This window comes from Xyrauchen texanus, chromosome 24 (assembly GCF_025860055.1).
Source record: "Xyrauchen texanus isolate HMW12.3.18 chromosome 24, RBS_HiC_50CHRs, whole genome shotgun sequence".
Classification (NCBI taxonomy): domain Eukaryota; kingdom Metazoa; phylum Chordata; class Actinopteri; order Cypriniformes; family Catostomidae; genus Xyrauchen; species Xyrauchen texanus.
In genome coordinates this window covers 20,262,618-20,282,513 of record NC_068299.1, presented here as the reverse complement: position 1 = coordinate 20,282,513, position 19,896 = coordinate 20,262,618, and the positions used below count along the sequence as shown (strand labels likewise).

At 41.0% G+C, this 19,896-nt stretch overlaps 1 protein-coding gene across 3 annotated transcripts in view; it reads right to left on the bottom strand.

Moving 5' to 3' along the window:
• The window catches only part of LOC127618259 (SERTA domain-containing protein 2-like), a 74,063-nt gene extending 55,120 nt beyond the window's left edge, over window positions 1-18,943 (bottom strand). For all 3 annotated transcript variants that reach the window (XM_052090623.1, XM_052090624.1, XM_052090620.1), the window contains exon 1: window positions 18,641-18,943. The gene's annotated coding sequence lies outside the window, so the exon portion shown is untranslated. The remainder of the gene's footprint in view (window positions 1-18,640) is intronic.
• Between the last annotated feature and the right edge of the window lie 953 nt (window positions 18,944-19,896).

Below are 19,896 nucleotides of genomic sequence, written 5' to 3'. Positions count from 1 at the left end.
CCCTCCCTTAACTAATGTTAACAAATGATAAAAACCTTATCATAAATTGTTAGCCCAACTAGTCTCATTTTAGTGCAAGTACTGTATGAATTCAAATCCCTTCAATTCACTCATCTTGAGTACATTTAATATGGTCAAGTCCAAATATTTTTCACTTAATTTTTAACAATATATCATTTTTATAGTTGAATCCTAACAAATACTGTTGAAGTCAGAAGTTTACATACACTGAAGTTGAAGTAATTAAAACTCATTTTTAACCGAGTTTATATTAGCAAACTATAGTTTTGTATACTTATACTTTGTTTACAGACAGATTATTTAACTTTTAATTGACATTATCACAATTTCAGTGGGTCAGAAGTATACATACACAAGTTAACTGTGCCTTTAAGCAGCTTGGAAAATTCCAGAAAATGCTGTCAAGCCTTTAGACATTTAGCCAATTAGCTTCTGATAGGAGGTGTAATGAATTGGAGGTGTGCCCGTGGATGTATTTTAAGGCATACCTTCAAACTCAGTGCCTCTTTGCTTGACATCATGGGAAAATCAAAAGAAATCAGCCAAGATCTCAGAAAAAAACTTCTGAGTCTGGTTCATCCATGGGAGGATTTCCAAAAGCCTGAAAGTACCACATTCATCTGTACAAACAATAGTATGCAAGTATAAACACCATGGGATCACACAGCCATCATACTGCTCAGGAAGGAGACGCATTATGTCTCCAAGAGATGAATGTAATTTGGTGCGAAAAGTGCAAATCAATCCCAGAACAACAGCAAAGGACCTTGTGAAGATGCTGGATGAAACAGGTAGTCAAATATCTATATCCACATTAAAACGAGTTCTATATCGACATAACATGAAAGGCTGCTCAGCCAGGAAGAAGCCACTGCTCCAAAACCACCATAAAAAAGCCAGACTACAGTTTGCAAGTGCACATGGGGACCAAGGTCTTACTTTTTAGTCCTCAAGTCTAATGAAACAAAAATCAACTGTTTGGCCATAATGACCATTGTTATGTTTGGAGGAAAAAGGGTGAAGCTAGCAAGCCGAAGAACACCATCCCAACCGTGAAGCATGGGGGTGGCAGCATCATGTTGTGGGGGTGCATTGCTACAGGAGGGGCTGGTGCACTTCACAAAATAGATGAGAAAAATTGATGAAAATGATGTGGATATATTGAAGCAACATCTCAAGACATCAGCCAGGAAGTTAAAGCTTGGTCACAAATGGGTCTTCCAAATGGACATTGACCCCAAGCATGCCTCCAAAACTGTGGCAAAATGGCTTAAGGACAACAAAGTCAAGGTATTGGAGTGGCCATCACAAAGCCCTGACCTCAATCTGATATAAAATTTGTGGGCAGGACTGAAAAAGCATGTGCGAGCAAGGAGGCCTACAAACATGACTCAGTTACACCAGTTCTGTCTGGAGGAATGGACCAAAAATCCACCAACTTATTTTGAGAAGCTTGTGGAAGGCTACCCAAAATTTTTTAACCAAGATAAACAATTTATAGCCAATGCTACCAAATACTAACAACGTGTATGTAAACTTCTAACCCACTGGGAATGTGATGAAAGAAATAAAATCTTAAATTAATCTAACTCTCTACAATTATACTGACATTTCACATTCTTAAAATAAAGTAGTGATCCTAACTGACCTGAGACTGGGAATGTTTTCCACGACTAAATGTCAAGAATTGTGAAAAACTGAGTTTAAATGTATTTGGCTAAGGTGTATTGTGACTTCAACTGTATATATTTTGAAATGTTTTGCTTTAAAGAGTGTTTTTTTATTTTTATTTTGGTAATGCAAAAGGCATTCGAAAATTTTAAGTGTCCAAAAAGTATTTAGGGCCACTGTATAGGGCTAAACACAAACAGGTTTAAAAAAAAAGACTGATAGACAGACATAAATGGAGGGTGGAGAGTGGCTCCGTTTGAACAGACGGTATGTTGAACTTCAGCAGGACAATAAGTAGCTGTCGGTCTCTTACACCCAAAATGTATTTATGTTGGATATGAGCAGGATTAAACAGAAATACAATATGTCTCTCCTAACAGAGCGTTATGTTGCTCAATTTCAAAACAACCAACTGAAAATTGTAAAGAGTGCTGTCAATCAAACACCATTACACACTGTGGCAGGGCGGAGGGCTGGGCCGGGTCGTGATCCTACACACCCGGTCCCGTATTAGGCTAATTAAGCCTCCGTGAGGGATAAAGGTCGACTGCAGAGGATCGTGCGGGAGAGAGAGATCGTTTACGGACATGTCCGTCATGTGTGTGTTTATGTTGTCTTTTAAGTTTATCATTAAACTATTATTTATATTGAAAAGCCGGTTCTCGCCTCCTCCTTTCCATTGATCCCGTTACACTGGTGCCGAAGCCCGGGAAGGACCATAGTAGAGTTCTCGCCACTACCGTCCACCCCAACGGAGCAGCCGCGGCCATCTGCCGGGGGACGAGGAGCCCAGCCACCTGAAAGAGGACAATGGCCGCCGACCGCGAGGGGAGAAGGGGCTCCTAACCAACCACCTGGAGTGGTCAGGGCCGCTGCCAGGGGCGGAGGAGTTCCCTACCAGCCGCTGAAATGCGGCGGGATTTCAGACCGCCGACTGCGAGCGGGGAGGGGCTCACTGCCGACCGCCTGGAGCGAGAGAACTGCTGCCAGGGGCGGGGGAAACCCCTTCTGTTCCCAGAGAGCGCGGTGGGGCGTTCCGGCCGCCAGGGGCTAGAGGACTGCCTCTGATCCGCCCGGAGAGGCGCGGCTGTCGTCCGATAGAGGGTGGAGTAGTGGCCGAGGAACAAGCTGCGGTGTATCGGAGAACTGGCGAGTAAGAGGTTTTTTTTTTCATCTCTATCTCCTCTCTCTCTCTCACTGTCGCTCTGCGTTGGCCTTTTCCCTCTTTTAAATTTTACAGTGTTTTTTTGGGGGGTATTACACTGCTACAGGTGGAGTGGATGTATCAAGGGATGACACAGAGACCTCTTGTTGAAAGACAGTGAGCCAGAGCTGCCAGGAGATGTTCAACACTTATAAACACTTGTAAATTCTTTCTTCTCTGTAAGTACTGTGTGAAATTCTTTTATGTATTTTTTTGTAAATGTGAGGTTTTTTGTAACTAAACTCAGCATTTAATGTAACAACACATGGTACTGTATCTTGTCTCCTTGGTACTTAAGCTTTATTTTCTGAAAATATTTAGGATGTTCAACACTTGTAGACACAAACAGAGTGACCCAATATTTTCCTCTATGTGAGTACTGTGTGAGTGTGTGTGTGTGTGTGTGTTATTACTATCAATACCAGAAAAAAGCTTGTAAATCATACATACCACATTTTTTTACATTTATATATTTAAGTGATAGATAGGTTTAGGGAATAGAAAATACAGTTTGTACTGTATACAAATCATTATGGAAATTCCCCATAAAACATGGAAAACCAACATTGTGTGTGTGTGTGTGTGTGTGTGTGTGTGCGCGTGGACCCCCGAAAGTAGCTGTGGCCACCCCCTGGCCACCCCAAATATAAAACTCTAGTCCTGCCACTGCTTAGGGATCTCTCAATAAATGTCAGTTTAAATTTTGACTCTAATGTAAAAGTAGCAGTTATGTTAATAATTGTGACTGTATTTAATCAAATTAAAATGAAAATTCTGTCTCATTTACTCACCCTCATGTTGTCCACAGTAAAATGTACTTATGTAAAATGTACTTGTAAATCTGGAAGCTTTTATAATTAAAAGAATTAATGAAAAAAAAAAGAACAAAAGCACAAGTGGTACACACATCTTTTGCACTATATTCCAAAACTTCTGAAGCCATATGGTAGCTTTGTGTGAGAGACACAACAAGACACAAATGAAAGGCAGAGTTTACCCCAAATTGAAAATTCTATCTTTTATTCAACCTCATGTTTTTTCAAAGCTGTATGTGTCAAGATTAGCAGAAAATAATGAGGCTCAGGACCCAAATGCAGAGTGAAAATAAACAGGTTATTTATTAAAACAAAATACATTTAAAATACAAACCAAAACTCCCACAGTGGGGAAAAACAAACAAACTAACCTGAAGGGGAAAAAGGGTAATCCTGGCTGGGGCAGAGGGGAACCAGGTAGAGGAAACAGGACCAACAGGGAATATAAAAGACCTACTGACTGAACACACAAGACCGACTAGGTACACAAGATGAACTGGCACTACAGCACACACAAGGAGGCTAAAATAGGGAGAGAAATAAAATGGTTAACAGGTACAGGTGAGGCAACTGAACTAATAATAAGCAAAAAAAGATGCGAGGTATGACGGAAAATATAGAGACACGTGGCAATGCAGAAACAAAACAAAGCCACGTGCTCTCACAAGACAACAAAACACCCGAATGGCATAAGCGTACATCGCCAAGACAATGAGGTGTTATGTCCTGCCCCAGTCTAGGGTTGGGGAGGAGTACCAAAGAGGTATGTGATTTCCCTTCTCCTGTTTCAGCAATCAAGAATCAGTCAACTTTAAAAATTAAACAAAACTTTTATTTAATCCAAAACAGAAAATGGAAGTCTCAACAAATTCAGGGGTGAACATAAGCCAATACAACCAACCAAAAAAACACTTACTCCTGACAAACAACTAAATAAATGAACAAAGAATAGAGAAATAAAATATAATAAAAACCCATTCTCCCTGACTAACATTAAACAAGAGAAAAAGTATATATACAAAATAAACTGGCACCCACCCCTTACAGTTTCCCTCAGGTGAATTCGCCATTTATCAATTATTTTTAAGGTTGATCAACTATCAACACAATGTTATTTTTAACAGTCACAACAAAAAGCTATCAACAAGCAATCAAGAAAACAACAACACACTACAACAAACATTTTCAGCACAACAAGGTTTAACAGCAATGGAAGCAACAGGAAATTGGAAGTTCAACCAAGCTCAGATGTGGTGGTCTCTTTTATACTTCTGCCTCTTGGGCCACACCAATAACAGGTGGAGATTAATCTTGGCTGGTCCAATCTGTGGAAAGTGAAGGCAGGAGAGAGAGAGAGAGAGAGAGAGAGAGAGAGAGAGAGAGAGAGAGAGAGAGAGAGAGAGAGAGAGAGAGAGAGAGAGAGAACAACACAGAAAGAAACAAAAAGGACAACACAGCAACTGGTATATACAACAATACATCACTGGACGTAACACCCCCACTCGTAAATGTCAAACCATGGCTTGACAAAAATCACAATGCAGCATGGACAGTAAAAGGCACCTTTTCAATTTCAAACTTTTGTCCACAGACCAACACTCTAACCACCAGGATGAACCCTACCTGATCTGGAGTATGAAGCATAAGCCTTTGCACCAAGCACATTAAACTCCACAACATCACTGGGTGAATAACCATGTTGGGGAAACTTTACTTCCTGTTAGGTCATTACCCAAAATCATGAATGGTTTGTAGGTGGAACAAGGTGAGTGTAAGGGAGAAACTGTCATGGGATGAAGAGAAGAAACAGTTGCAATATACCTAGTTTGGGCAGAAAGTTTCTTGTTCTAAGCCTCACAATCAGCTATAAATTGATCAGGCTCAAGACAATAGAATAAGAAACATTTATCAACTTTGTGATTTGAGATGCATTTGCGTTTCCTAATTGGGCACGGATTGGGTCCAGAGAAACCACAGAAATTGTCACTCCACGAAGACTCAACTGTACAGACTTCTTCCTCTTAAGGTTCTAAAACAGGAAAAACAGTCTTAAATGATTAATGAAACTTATCAGTTAACACTGCAGCTTCAGAGAGAGACTCAACATTTATTCATTTAAATGAACCACAACATTGTCTGGTAGGCAATTTGTAAATTCCTCCAACAAAATTAACTCATCATTGAGCATAATCACTGAATTTGCTTGAAATATACCGCTTTTCAAATAATGTCTGCTTTTCACTTGCAATCTCCACAACAGTTTGTTTGGCAGTTTTCACATGGGCTCTAAACTTCAGTCTATAATCTTTGGGTATAGCTCATAAGCCCATAACACAGCAGTTTTAAGAGTATCATAACCCAGACTCTCTTCAAAAGGCAAAGCAGCACACACTTCTTGGGCTTTACCTACCAAATTGGACAGCAGTAGCAGCACCCACATGCCTTTGGGCCACCTAATGGTTCCGGCAACACGCTCAAATGCAGTGAAGTAAGAATTTACCTCACCATCTCGGAAGAGCGGCACCAAATAAGTGTGCTTTCTTGCATCAAATGCAGCACCACTAACTGCTGGGGTGGAAACACAAATGGGAGCATGTGTAGGATCAGCATGAGACTGGATAGAGGGAGCAGAGTTAGACCTATTAAGACTATGTAATCTTAGAGCTTGAGACTGAAAGAGCTGTATCTCCCACAACCACAGTGGCTGGTTCTCATGCTCCTGCCTCTTTATCTGCAATTCAAGTTCTTTTAACCTGACTGCCAACACAGGATCATACTGAGCTGCTGGAGAATTTGTCTCAGAGGAAGGCTTTGCATTGGTCACCACCATCGCAGCAGCCACCTCTTCAACACCGCTGTCCTTTGACTCAGCTGGCAAGATCTGCATGCCCACCAGTCTACTGTACAACTCAGTCTTCAACCTGCTTATTCGCATTAGCAGACACTACAACACCAAAGAAGTCTGCTATCATTAGCAAATCATCTTTCCTGCTCTTATCAAACTCTTTCAGAGTAGGATTCTGAATAAAAGAAGTTACAACAAACTCCATTTCTAACCTAACCTTCCCACACTAAATGAAAACAGCCAAACAAACAAAATTACTAACTCATCCAGGGTATTTCCGATTGAATTGGCGATAGATGAGCCCCCAATTATAACTTCCTATCCCAGTCTAGGGCTGGGGAGGAGTACCAAAAAGGTATGGCTTTTTCCCCTCTATTGTGTCAGACATGTTGTACTGCTGTTGTTGTTTGAGTGAATAATTGTTGGTTTTAGTAGGTAACTGTTGCTACAACCAATTTGACTGTAGGTGATTCCAGTCCCAAAATCTCAGACCGAAGTGACCGAACCTCAGCACAAGGTGAAGTCAGCCTCCGACCCGGGCACGCAGCACAAAGCGAGCGCGATGTGCATCTGCGATGTGAGAGACAGACACAGAGTGGCTGGATCCCGACACAGATCTAAACTTAACCAGACAGGGAAGTCAGGATCCAGACACCATGCTCCGGACATGAAACACAAGACAGCTCGCAATCCGGGCATGCTGCGTAACACGAGGCGCACCCGTGTTCGTGAGAAACAGACATAAACTATTGACGTGAGTGCATGCATTGAGTCATTAAGTTAAACAGCACAGAAAAGATCCAAAAGATGAATTTGTTCATGAATCAGACATTGCCATTTTCTCATGAACATGCAAAAGGGAGCTAGGGCAGGTCTAGATTTTCAGTGAATAATGACTTAAATTTCTGTCTGTTCTTCACAAAAAGCTATGGCATCCCTTTTAAAGCATAAAAGCTCCAGTTTCCATTCATTGTATTTGCACAGAAAAGGGTGTCCAGTACATTATTAAAAATGTGTCCTTTTGTGGTCCTCAGAAGAGAGTAATATAGGATTGGAATGAAATAAGTATAAGTAAATGATGACAGACTTTTTTTGGTTGAACTTATCCTTAAAAAAAAATGGCAATTCTGTCAAAAAAAAATTTGAAAGACCAATGCTTACCAGAGTAAACTTGCTTCAACAAGGCAGCTTCACTGTTTCTGTGTTAACTTTATGCACTAAGAGATATTTCTGCTAAAGATAAAAAGTTCTGGCGGTGGGAGAATGGAAGTTGGCTTGATGCGGCGTGATAATAGACAGTTTTATAATAAGAGTTGAGTCGACTTTGCTCCACTCCAGAGAAATAATGAGGAGGTTGGACGAGAGGGCCAGACATGTGAGAATGCACTCTTTATTCCTGCGACTCAGTGACTCGCTTAAGCCTCTGTAGTGTAGGTCTGGCATACATTTACACCAAATCAGCATTGGACCAGCATCTTTGAAAATAACATGGGGCTCAGATGTTAACACACGATGTACACTGTGCAATGAGCCCACTGCAGTTAATCAGCAATTACCCTGCTGGTGTAAACACAATCAATAATCACAGGCACCAGAGTGACTGGGGAATGATAAGAGGTTAATTTTTTAGGTATTCATTTAATAGAAAATATTGAATAATAGAATAGATGTAAACGTACAAATGTGTTAATGTGTTGAGCTAAAAGTACTACACTCATATTGGTAGCTGAAAGCATTATCAAATTAGCCAAAATATTTTATAATAATAAAAAAACATGTTCGGTGTGGGGCATTTGTAGAATTTTAAGAACAACAGGAATTACAATATTGATTAAATCTGCACACACAGATTCCTTGAGGGCCTGCCAGTCAGAAATGTTTTTAAAAGTGTGTCTTAGTGAAGGGTCAGTTGGCAGCAGAACATAATAAGCTGTAGTAATGTTTCTAGATTTGTAACCATTGGTCCTGAGTCAGTGTGCAGTGTGAGTAAGGTCAGGACTGATGTCTCTTACTGATCCTGAGACAGACACACCCCTGAATTCTTCTCATCATCTATTATTCAAAACCAAAAAATTCACAGCACAATGAGACCAGAGGAGAGCCACTCTGAGAAAACAAAAACGACACAATCCCTCTAAAATACAAGGAAGATAATGTCAATGTTCATCTTAAAGAATGTCTAACAGAAATGAGTCTGAATGTTTAGTTATCAGAATTCCCCTGCTTTCTACTTTACACAGAGGAAAGTATCGAAGCAAATCTCACACGCAGAAACGGAGGCTTGAAAATGTAGTACAACACATGATCTATTGCTAAAATATTACCAAGTGAAAGAGTCTATACCAGTTAACAGAACTTGCCTTATGGTGGATCGTTACTATTAACATCATACATTTGTTGATCATGATTCATGTGTTTTTATGTCTTGCAAATTTAAACATTTGGTATTCTCTGATAAATTGAACATTGCTGTTGCAAACTGTGCTAATTTAAATGTCACTAAGGTAACATTATCTAGCTGATTTGTCAGAATTACTTTTTTGACAGTTGAAGGCAAAACTGTTTAACTGTCATAAAGTTACATTATATCTTTTGTTTTAAAAATACATAACTATAAATATGTTTTTTATTTAATCACCAGTCAACTAAATAATAATCAAAATCATGTTTGAGGTGAAAATGCAGGCAGGGCAAGAAACAATCTGGCCCAACCAGGCAGAAAAAAATGTTCCCTTACGACTTCAGTCCACTTGACATTGCATTTACTAACGCATATGGGAGTGCCTTCATACATGACCTATTTGAAACCTCACTACAATAACACCAATATTCTAATATTGGCTATGGTGTTTGAGCCCAGCCTATTTTGGCACGAAACTGACCGCTCGTTTCGGCACGAACTGACCACTATAAAACAGGTGCACAGACACCATTTCCACAGAATTTCTTCCTTCAAGACAGCGATTACCTCTTGTCTCGAAGCCCTCTACCTTTGCTGTGATACACACCAGCCAGAGGACGGAATCTTCATGGCAGCGAGAAGACTCTCTGCTCCCCTGCAGTGCTCTGGCAAACATCACTCCGCCTCGCCACTTGATGCTTCGCTGGTGAACGGACCTCAGCATCCTGATTCTAATATTTATATTTATATATCTAGAATAGCCACTTACGTGTTCACGTCTTTTTCAAGATGTCGTTCCGTAAGTGTTCCTTGTGCGAGAGACAGACAAGCATGAGAGCAGCGCTTTCTGTCTGGGCAGCGCCCACGCAGTGTCAGCTCTCATGGAGACTGTCCTCACTGTAAGGACATGAGTCTCAAGTCGCTTCGTTCACGAATCGCCCTAGTTCTGAGGGACGAATCAGCCTCTCGTGCCCTCCCAACAGCCTCTTCTGTGATTCCCGAGGGTGCACACGAGGAGGCACGGCGGGGCCGCGAGTTCGAACAGGATGACTTGAGGTGGATTTCGTGCCGGCACACGCCCAATGAGCCCCTCAATCTCCACGAAGCACATATATCCCCATACACTATGTGCGAGACGAGCTCCGGCCCTCTGATGGAGCGTACGGCCTCGTCTCGTTTGGTGGATCTGACGCTGGGGATGACGATCAGGCAAATGGGCAGTGGATGATGCTGCCGCACCTCCCCAGTGAGGGCGAGAAACGTGCACGCGCCACTGACAGGGAGATGCTCCGCGTCCTCACAAGGGCAGTACTACACCCAATGACGGTGCTCCAGGGCAGAAATGAGTGATAAGGAAAAACCCACTCTTTTAGATGCTCCAGTGTCTCCAGCCGGCCTTTTTGGCAGCTCTATAAATAAGTTTGCTGAGGGTTATGTCGCGATTCAGCAGCAGTCACAGGATATGAGACACTTTATGCCCACATGGAGTATATCACAGCCAGTTCGCCCTCGCTCTGTTTCGAGTCAGTACGCATGTATGCCCACATGATTGGGTTGCGTTGATTGATCTGAAGGATGCGTACTTTCATATCCAAATTGTACGAAATCACAGGATGTGATGTCAGACAACATGACAGTTGTGGCATATATAAACCGCCAAGGCAGAATTCAGGAGACTTCACCCTCAAACTGTATTGAGGATTTGGGAAATATCTGGCAAATCAGAAATCAATCTGTTTGCCTCAGTGGAGAATATCCACTGTCCCCTCTGGTACTCGAAGTCCCAAGTTGTCAGGCAGAAAGGGGTGACCATGGATGCTTCCAACACAGGTTGGGGGGGCGGTGTGCAATGAACGCCCAACTTATGGCAGCTGGACAGGTGCGAGGAGGGCATGGCACATCAACTGCTTAGAGCTATTGGCTGTAATTCTAGCCTTATATATAATAGTGAGCTGTCATGTCCTGGTTTGCTCAGTCAACATGACAGTTGTGGTATATATAAACAGCCAAGGCTGAATTCATTCACCGCCACTGTCGAGAATGACGCATCACCCCCTCCTATGGAGCGAGCATCATCTCTCCCTGAGAGTGACATATGTCCCAGGCTGCCTGAATTACGGCGCACGTCTACTGTCAAGCTTCATCCTCAAACTATACTGAGGATTTGGGAAATATTCGGCAATGCAGAAATCAATCTATTTACCTCAGTTGGGAATGTCCACTATCTCCTCTGTTATTCGAAGTCCCAAGCCCCACTGGGAAGGGATACAATTGCACACAATGGCTGGTGAATATGGTCTGAGAGGACAAGGAAACGGTTCTATTAGTTGCATCAAAATTGCCAACCAGCCATGGTTCCGGAAATGATGGAGATGCTGTACAGCCCACCATGGGAAATACCACTGAGGAGGGATCTCCTCTCTCAGGCGCAAGGCACAATTTGGCATCCCCAGCCCCAGCTGTGGAACTTGCATGTGTGGTCCCTGAATGGAGCGCACTAAACGCACCAGAACTGACCATCATTTTACAAGCCAGAGCACCGTCCTTAGACACCTCTATGCACTAAAATGTAAGGTGTTTGCTGATTGGTGTCTCTCACACAGCAAGGACCAAGTAAACTGCCCCATACATGAAATTGTAATATTTCTTCAAGAGCGATTAGACGCAGGACTCACCCCATCAACGCTCAAAGTGTATGTGGCAACTAGATCTGCGTATCACGCACATGAAACCGGCGCCTCTATAGGCAAGCATGATTTAATCATACAGTTCCATAAAGGAGCAAGATGATTAAACCCACCTCGGCAGGCTACAGTCCCGATTTGGGACTTAACTTTAGTCCTAAAAGTTCTTGCAGGGCCACCCTTCGAGCCTTTGGACTGTTGATTTGCGTATGCTCTCTATTAAGACCACACTACTGCTGGCTCTGGACTCAGAAAAACGGATTGGTGACCTACAGACATTATCAGTCGACAATTCATGTCTGGAGTTTGGCCCCGGTCTTTCAAGAGCCACTGTCAAACCCAGGAAAGGCTATTTACCCAAGGTCCTGACCACACCCTTCAAAGCGCAGGTGGTTAATCTTCAGGTCTTCTTCCCTCTTCCATTTAATTCAGATGAGGAAAAATCATAGCATTTGTTATGCCCTGTGCGGGCGCTACATACATACGTTGAGCATACTTGCCAGTTCAGCCTGTGTGATCAGATCTTTATATGCTATGGAGGACGTGCAAAATGGATGTCCGTCTCCAAGCAAAGACTTTCTAACTGGATTGCCGATGCAATTACCCTGGCTTATGAATCGCCAATGACTTGCCCAATTGGTGTTAAAGCACACTCAACTAGAGGCATGGTCTCCTCATGGGCATGGACGAATGGTGTGTCCTTACAAGACATATGTTTTGCAGCAGGATGGTCCTCGCAAAACACATTCGGCAAGGTTTTACAACCTAGACGTAACATCTCTTTCTTCACAAGTCCTCCCTGTTTAGAGCACTTGCTATTCATTGGCATATATATATATATATATATATATATATATATATATATATATATATATATATATATATATATATACATACTTATGCCCCTTTTTAAGTATGGGCTCCACATCATTTACACAACCGCCTGTTATAATTCCATAAATCACAAGCACTTCATTATAAATAAACTCCCTTCCCGGCCGGGTTCATAAGGTGTAATTCATACTATATGGCTATAGCTCATATATTCATTATGAGTGCTCTCCTCCTGGCCATCATGAGGATCACTCACTGCGGCATACACATGTCGGTCACCGTCCCATAAGACCTCGCCGCCATGTTTCCTCTCTAGGAAGTTGTCGTGTAGTGCGGCATGATGGGATTCTGTTCCCCATATGCATTAGTAAACGCAATGTCAAGTGGACTGAAGTCATAAGGGAACGTCTCGGTTAAGTTGCGAAAGACATTGCGAACACTAGTCGCACCACAAGACTCAGAGTTCTTGAGGCACGAGCAATGTGCTCCTTGTTCTCAGTCAAAAATTCTGAGGAAATGGTGTCTGTGCACCTGTTTTATAGCGGTCAGTTTGTGCCGAAACGAGCGGTCAGTTTCGCACCAAAACAGGCTGGGCTCAAACACCATAGCCAATATTAGAATATTGGCATTATTGTAGTAAGGTTTCAAATAGATTGTGTATAAAAGCACTTCCATATGCATTAATAAACGCAATGTCTCGTTCCCTTCGTCTCAGGGAACTGAGGTTAAGTACGTAACCGTGACGTTTTATTGTCAAGATCTGCATGCCGATTAACAACTTACAAAGACTTTTAGACAAATTCTGGCATTACAATGAATTGGTTTATGATTTATGTGACGACAAAACACTGACACCAACCCTTAGTCTCTATACCATCTTAAATTGATGTTTAAATAAAAAAAAACAATGTGTAATGAAAATTGACATTAGTTGACATTATCCTCTGACAGTATAACAGAAAGAGAGACTTTGAGAAACAGACGAAACAGAGAAACTGAAGTCCTAAAATCACAGAAACTTTAAATATTTCCATGTCACGTTGCATGGATACATCACAGCTTTACTAATTTACATCTATACAGATAGAACAGTCACATTTCAGCAAATAAATTGAAGAAAGAACTTGGGCTTGGACTGCATTGTCATGGTGTGTGCAAATGCTTAGCATGCTTTGTTGAGCCATGGAGAATCCCCTCTCATCTAAGCTTTTCCGTGGCCCCGACTCTCTGGCCTTCTCCTCTTTTAAAGGTGGGTGTATGAAATATTAATGCTGCAGTACAACTGGCAGCAGGAGAGAGGCCTCTCTCTATGAGTGAGTGTGTATAAGTGTGTGTTTGTGAGTATTATAGAGAGACAGTCAGCTAACTCTGGCATTGCTGCTGTTCCAGAGACACCTGATCTCTACAAAGCTTCCAGGCCTGCTGAGACCTTCACTGCTGCTGCGACTGCAGATAATTTGAGAGTAAATACTCGAAACCCCTGAACCAATATTAGCATTTTCTTTATATAGTAACAAGGAATAGTTCACACAAAAATGAAAATTTTGTTGTTCCAAAACTATATGACTTTCTTCTGTGAAACACAAAAGAAGATGCTAGGCAGAATGTTAGGGATGGCCTTAAGCAGGGGCAGAGTGGCTAATCGGGAGGATCGGGAGAATTCCCAGTGGGCCGCTCAAAAATTGGGCAGGCAGGTCTGAATGTTGATTAATAAACTTTCAGTCATGCGTCGCATAACAGTTGACAACTGTCCATGTCATCTGGCAAATAAGGGATCAGAATTACATTCCATATTTTTCCAAAGTGGACACAGTCTCTACTGTATTTTATCATCTCACACCCAAACAAATGAGATAATGGGCTGTGACAGACAAAACATTGACTGTCATGCCATCACATAGGACACTTCACTTGACAGTGGGAGAAGGATTACGTAAGATCCAGCGAGAACAGATACTATTAGTTGAAAGGATGAATGTGCTTCAGGTAGCAGATCATCACAAGTTCAATACTGACTGTAGTCTCACAATCTCCATCAGTTAATCTCTGAAATCTTCTTTCCATGCAGTGCAGAATGATAATAACAATATACTTTATTGTCACAAAATAAAAGAATACTCAAAGTAACTCAACACAGATGCACCTGAACGACACCATATGAAAATAAGTGGACTTGACAGCTCGCAAAAGATAATAATCAACTAAACAAACTGCACAGAGAGCCTTTAATATTATATTATGCTGGCTACCACCCCTGGAGTTCGCTACTTCAAATCCCAGGGTGTGCTGAGTGACTCCAGCCAGGTATCCTAAGCAACCAAATTGGCCCAGTTGCTAGGGAAGGTAGAGTCACACAGGGTAACCTCCTCGTGATCTCTATAATGTGGTTTGATCTCGGTGGGGCGTGTGTTGAGTTGTGCGTAGATGCCACGGTGGATGGCGTGAAGCCTTCACACGTGCTATATCTCCGGGGTAATGCGCTCAACAAGCCATGTGAAAAGATGTGCATACTGACATTCTCAGATGTGGAGGCAACTGAGATTCGCCCTCCGCCACCCGAATTGAGGCGAGTCACTACGCCACCATGTGACTTAGAGCACATTGGGCAATCCAAATTGGGAGAAAATCATAAATAAATAAATAAATATTGTATTATACCCTCAAATCCGATCTTCTTAAACAGACAGTGTCCATAACATTTACATTCCAAGTAAAAGAACAGTACATATTTGCTACTTTAAGTCTTTTATCACACTATGTTGGAATTTTGCTTTGTTTTTTTAATGGCTTGTAAAAATGACAATCACTCAACAGTCAGTAAGTTTCTTGCGCATTTCATTGCTGCACATATTTTCACTGGATCTGTTGCTCTTAAAATACCTAAAAAACAAAGCTCTGAAAATTAGAGTCTTTACATCTTTAAATATGTATGTACAGTTACAGTTCTATAGTGTTGTTATTTGCCAAGGTAGACTTTAAAATACACTTGACATTAAAATGTACTTATATTTTACAACAGATGCAATGACTTATGTCAGAAGGCTAAAATCAAAGTGATTTAAACTTAAAATTAAAAATGGAATATATGAAATGGTACAAACACATGGAGAGCAAAGTTATCCATTTTAAATAATAGTAGGTAACCAACCTAGTTAACTACTTCTCAGATGGCAATTAAACATTTATTGATGATAAAAACAAAATTACCACAAAACTTCAACAGTAATTTTTTTATTTATTTTTTTGTTCTCCCCTTTTCTTCTCAATTTGGAATGCCCAATTCCCAATGCGCTAAGTCCTCGTGGTGGTGTAGTGACTCGCCTCAATCCGTGTGGTGGAGGACGAATCTCAGTTGCCTCCGCATCTGAGACAGTCAATCCGCCATCTTATCACGTGGCTTGTTACCATGGAGACATAGCGTGTGTGGAGGCTTCACGATATTCTCTGCAGCATCCACACACATCTCACCACGTGCCCCACTGAGAGCGAGAACCACATTATAGTGAACACGAGGAGGTTACCCCATGTGAGGCCATGTGAGGTTGCTTAGGAGACCTGGCTGGAAACGGTTAGTTTTAACCAATCATCAACACTCTTCAACTAGCCAAGTTCTCCTAGGTCAAGAATTTCAAAGATGTGTGTGAACAGGAGCAACATTAACAAATGAACACCTTGGCAGAACAACATTTTTTACTGCATTTCATCATCTTTTTAGGCGAACTAAAAGAAGCCTGTTCTGCAAGTATAAATTAGGTCCCAATTTACTTTGATTGTATGGAAAAAACATTATTTTAAAATTGTTCCTCTGTTTCATAGAAAGACAGAAATATGGGTTTGAAACGACATAAGGGTGTGTAAATGAAAACTGAATTTTCATTTTTGGGTAAACAAATCCTCTAAATGTAGAGATCGAGGATAGAGCATAATCCAATTTCCAATTTCACTTTATGCATATTCATCTATTATCTAAAAGTCTAAATATCAGAATTCAGAGCTCTCCTTTGACATTTAATAAAATAAATATTAATATTAAAGCACAGCAAAAAATGACACAAAATGAAGTCAGAAGTCTATATTTTCAGTATTCCCTGAATCTGACTGAATCATATGAGAATCAGCCAAATTTCTTATTGGACTGACACAAAAAGAGTGAGAAGTTGGTATCCATTGGTTGTAGGTACAAAGACAAAATACTAATGGAAAAAAAAAACTGTTTTGACCTCTTGTAAAATCAGGACAATCAACTAATCAAGAATCTCTGGTGCTGATCAAGCTATGCTAAAATCATATAGGCCTACTGTAATACATCAATAGCAATAAAATACAGCAAATCAAGATTGTTCATGCTGCAGGCCACAGGTTACAACTTAAGGGGAGTCTTGCCACATCCCTCTGGAGGTTTAGTATTAAAACAAAAAACCCAGGTTATCAGTGTGCCTTAAGCTTCAGAGTTCAGTACAGTGAATGTGCTTCCTGCACATCACAATGAAAAGCAGGTCACTGCCCCTGGCTCTGGATTCAATGCAAATTAATTTGAGCTATTCTCTAACACTGATCCCATATAGCATATTAAAACATTATAGACTGGTAGAAAATGTCACTATGGTAATGTTATGGCTTTAAGTAGTCCATAGGAAATGTAAGAAACCTGGGCCTAAACTCACATCGACTGCCAACCCTGACTGACAAGGATGTTATGTTATGATGAATGTTTTCTCTATGCCTATAAACTAGTTTGCAGGTGATTTTAAGGCAAGCACTTTTTGTGTCATTACATTCAAATGATGGGTAAAACTGATTTTTATAGTTTACTACATAATTAGCAGGCTTTCTGGGGAATGTTTAATTGGTCAACATTGACCTCTAATGAGGTGACGAGCTGAACTCTGAGCTCTCTGACTGAACACAGAATTGTACACAGCACGCAATCTAATCTGGATTATCAACTAAATTAGATGTGTCTTTAATCCACCACTGCCAACTCTTGCTTTAACCATTTGATAATGCACTGGTGGGAAACTGAAGCATGCTTTCTACCTGTCTGTCTCAGTGCTGTCTATCTTTTGCAGTTAAAGGTTTATGCATGTAAACAAGTATTTTTTGCCTATAGCCTAGTCATTCGGTAATTATTGCAATAATCATGGTATATTTCATTCACTCGCACTGTAACTAAGCTGTGTATTTGCATCATCTTCCCAGCAAACATAGAATTAACATTCCCCTAATGTTAGAATACAATTCCCATTTGGTTCTTTTTTAGGAACGAACTAGAAATTTTCTTTTTCGTTTTTTAAATAACCATAAACTAGGGTTCCCAGAATGTTCTGAGAACCAACAATTGTTAGCTGGGTTTTTTCCATTTTATTCACCATAAATAATATCTCTGGAAGCCACTGGGATCTAAATTGAGAAAACTCTTAGCCTGTTAGATGACACACATATAGCAGGGATCTGTATACTGTACAAAAAGACAAGTACTGTAGGCTACGCCATATGGGAGATCACTGCAGCAGAAGTGAATATCTGACACGTCAAGTCTCAACGGGCTCAGAATACAGTTATATAATAACACCAACTCAAACATGCATTGCTTTATTGGGTTGATTACAGAAAACTATCAACACGCAGCGAACATAAGTATGTCATGTGGCTGTCTTCGTTTAAAATGTTAACTGTTTGCATCTAGAGAATGCCAATCCGCTGACAGATAAGGTTTAGAGATCATACAGTATGTAAAGTTTTGTTAATGTAGTAGCTAGAAATGCAAACAGGTAAATAAAGTGGTCAAAACATACACGTCGGTACGCTTGCTTGCAGGCGCAACCCATCTTACTTTCTGACCCACATCAAGACTGACCTGTCAAAGCACAAGAATCAGGGGGCGTTCACACCGAACACTGTTTTTGTGTCATTCCGCGCTGTTTTGCTAAGTAAACATCCACTGGACGTCTTTGACCATTGTGCCGTGTCTCGCAGAGGACCACCGAGTTTTTTAGACGCCATGTCATGTTAAAAATTATTTCAACGCCTCGAGACACCTGCGTTTTGTTGCATTCGCGGCGCTGTGTCCAGCTTTTAGCTTTTTTTTTTTTTTTTTTTTTATCAAAAGAACATGTTCGGTCTGAACAGCCCCTTATGTATATATTTCGGCAAACGTCAACTCACCCTTCTTGAAGGACTTGAACGGTCCGGTTAAATGTGTCAATCACTGACAGCACAGCGGAATGATTCTAGAATCCGTTACATTGTTATCAGTGCATTCGGCATGCCTTGGTTGTCGACATCAACTCACATGGCACTTTTTGAACGTCCCGTGCCTCATCAGCCTGAGGGAAAAGTCAACAGTTGCATATATGAGAGTAAGACTTCTTCAACGTCCCCAAAAGTAGGCTACTGGGTAGGTTATTTTCGGTGACTGTGTGTTACTGTTGTAACCCGAATCATTGAATTTGAATGATGATAGGTCGCGCTCTGTCTAGGCTGAATCTCAGTTGTATGCCCCGCCCTCTTCTCAAAGAATAAACCAATAAAAATGCAGAACAGGCTGCCTTTCGACTTGATATTTAAATAGCCTGATTTCTTGCACATAGCGTAGTGATGTGTTGTTTATCTAAAGCACGACGAAGCGCAAAATGAAGGAGGAAAATTTGAGCTCCAAATTCCACTTAGAAGTCATTACGCATCTGCATTAGAAACAGATAGCCTATGCAAATCTTTCACTTTGCAAAACCATGTGGTTGTCCAGATACTACCCAATGTAAAACTGCAATACTTTACATGAAGCATCAAATGTAAGGTTTAGGGAACAGTAAAAGTGCATGTATCAGACATTTGTTCTCAGAAATCTCCATGTGGTGGAACAGAGTAAAGGCTGCATGCTTTATCAAGATGCCCACTGACAGCTTCGCTCAATCTTTTTGTTATAACTTCAATGTCTACTGCATAACAGGAAATGGGGTGTTCAGAAAAGCTTGCCACTGCGGAAAATAGGCATTAACTAAAAAAGATAAAGCAGGTCTGGACTGGCAGAGAAAGTGAGAGATTTTTTTCTCCCAATATTTTCTCCCATTAGCTTGTTTTTAAATTAATCAGCCAGGAGAATATTGAGTGTTGACTCTTAATGTTTGACTAAATGGGACATAGGTCTAAGAAACACACACACCGCCGCGCGTGTGAGTGTGTGTGTGAGCTGATGGTGCATGTTCTGATGGAATAAGTGCAAACAGTCATTAATCTTGGAGTCTGACATTAGATTTCAGGATAAAGCTTGCTGTCCTGTTTGGATGTATATAGATAGTGTAATGACGTTTTAGTTCTCTTTGAGAAAAGTAACTTCATAATAAACCACAGTAAAAGCATGATAATCAAAAATCACCCAGCAAGAGGAAGAACAAAAATAAAAAATGTCAATCATTATTACT